The sequence below is a fragment of the Corvus brachyrhynchos genome, unplaced genomic scaffold (assembly GCF_000691975.1).
Source record: "Corvus brachyrhynchos isolate BGI_N302 unplaced genomic scaffold, ASM69197v1 scaffold72, whole genome shotgun sequence".
NCBI lineage: Eukaryota > Metazoa > Chordata > Aves > Passeriformes > Corvidae > Corvus > Corvus brachyrhynchos.
Genome location: NW_008236763.1, coordinates 803,016 through 805,232, shown reverse-complemented (window position 1 = coordinate 805,232; position 2,217 = coordinate 803,016). Strand labels below are relative to the sequence as shown.

The window sequence follows — 2,217 nt, the reverse complement described above, 5'->3', positions numbered from 1 at the left end:
TCTTTCCCTGAGATCCCAGATGAAGGAGATGCATGTGGGAAGGAATCGGATGTGCCATAGGGTCCGGACAGTGCTCATCATGATGATGCAGAGGGGTCTGAGCGGTGGCTGCCCCACAAATCAGAGTCCCAGGGCTGGTTGCAGTGTTGGTCTCTAAACCAGTGACCTGTGGGTTGAGACAGCCCATGTCCTGTTTCTTGTTTCTGCCCCACTCTCCTCTCCTCCTGCCCTGTCTGTGCAAATCCCTTGTTGCCTTCAGCAGAGTATCCTTTTCTGTACAAACCTGCTCCAGGCTGAGGTGGGAGTTTTCCTGATGACTTGCCATGTGTCAGCCAGGGACAGCAGAGGAAGCATCCAGGTGGGATGTCCTGGCAGGTTCCCTCCATGCCCTGCCAAGCTGGTGCAAGTGTTGCCTTGTGTGTGGTGTGATGGGCATGTCCTGGCATTTAGCTGTGAGTGGGACAACGTGAGCCAATCATTTAGTTTTAATTCTCAGATCTCTGGCAGCAGCTGAGCACTCTGGTCTGCAATGGGAGAGAGCTCAGGGTGTGATTTGTGCACTCCCTGCATGTGATTCAGCCCTTGTTGACAGTGTCAAGGCTAATGCTGTGTTACCGAATCAGGATGAGCTTTATTGCTGGTGGACGTGAAGAAAGCCAACTCCTGATGTGCCAGTGGGGTTGGAATGACTTTAGTATTGTTCTTTGTCAGAGAGATTAAAGAGAAACTTTGTCAGGATTGTTTAGAAAAACTGTCTTCCATGTTGGGAGAGAAGGGATGAGGAACCTGCTCTGCTGTGAAAGTGAAGCTCCCGAGGGCGCTTTTGTGGCCCCACTGAGGCAGAGGCTGGTGCTGGATCCACACTTGGCAGAGCTCTAGGCTGTCCTCAGCCCCCACCTCTAAACAAGGGCAATCACTTCCTTCAGGACGATGTGACTTTGACATCACTGGCCAGGCGATCCTGATGTGATTGATGCTCCAGTGCGAGGGACTTGGGTCGTATTTTTGGATCTCACACTTGTGCCCTCCTCTGGATGTGCCTTGATCCTGTAGGGAACACCCTCCACACTCAGGCCACTGGGATCCTCAGCTTTTGAGGCAGGGGATTCATGTTCTTTTTTCATCCTCTCCTGGGCAGCTGCAGCTGCCGCTGCCATGTCAGACCTGGAAGGATGTGCAGCACTCGGGGTTCACTCTCAGCGCAGCACTCGCAGGTTGCTGCCGAGCTGCCCGTCCTGCTGGGGGCTGGTGATGCTGGTTTCTTGCTGGTTTCTTGCTGGTTCTCAGCTGCCTCACAAGTTGTCCCATGTCAAGGGCAGCAATACAAGATGGGGCTTTTCCATCGGAGTGGGAGGAGCAGCTAAGCCTGGGTAATGTCAAGGAGGGTATGTGGGTGCAAACAGCATCATGTTCACAACATCTTTGTTTAATGTTTTAGTCCAGTTAGTCTGCATAACTATCTAAAAATAGAACATGTTTTCTCTAAGTCCTCTAGTTCAAAGCCTCATAAGCCATTTTTTTTCTGGCATTAGTCTCTTCCTTCTCTTTTGAGCCTGAAATTCATACAAGGCAAAGTTCTCAGGAAAACCAAGAAGAGTGAATGAACTCCGTTGAATCCTTACGTTTCAGCCACCCAAGAGGAAGTTCATTAAAGTTGCAGGAACTTTCTGGCAGCCTCTTGAAGGTGGATTAAGCAAGCTGAGTAAACAAGCAGCCTTGTGGCCACCATAGACCTTTGTCTAGCATCAACTGTGCATTGTCATAAGAGCTCAGGGTCATCAGCCTCTGGCTGCAGGTGACTTAAGGCAAAGGTGACATCCCTGGTGAGGGGATGGGGCTGTCTCTGCTGGACACCCCAGGGTTTGCTCTACCTCCTGGTCCTGGGACAGATGCTGCCTGTGGCAGCGGCCCCCTGGAGTCACCTTGGCCCAGGGCTTCAGCGTACGAAAGAGGGAGTGTGTGTTTAAATTTCAGAGCTGCTGCTGGACCCAGCCCAGTGCTCCCAGCAGCATAAATATCTGGCCTTCAGCACAGCCGTGGAAACTTGCTCTCTGTCCTTCTGCAGATTGCTCCAGGTTTCGGCTGTCCATGCTGACATGGTGACCGAGCGGTGGCTTTCGGTGACGGGCAGACGGGGACAGCTGCTCCGCAGAGGTAACCCTTCCCCTTTGCATGTGGGCCACCAACCAAGGCACTTACCAGTGTTTCTAGAAACTT

The 2,217-nt window shown here is 52.1% G+C and overlaps 1 protein-coding gene across 4 annotated transcripts in view; it reads left to right on the top strand.

Annotated features, from left to right (window-relative positions):
* Positions 1-13: 13 nt before the first annotated feature.
* The window catches only part of PPARD (peroxisome proliferator activated receptor delta), a 17,958-nt gene continuing 15,754 nt past the window's right edge, over positions 14-2,217 (top strand). For 3 of the 4 annotated variants that reach the window (XM_017727203.1, XM_008644699.2, XM_017727202.1), the window contains exon 1: positions 14-2,154. The gene's annotated coding sequence lies outside the window, so the exon portion shown is untranslated. The remainder of the gene's footprint in view (positions 2,155-2,217) is intronic. The other variant, XM_008644700.2, reaches the window with a different exon arrangement.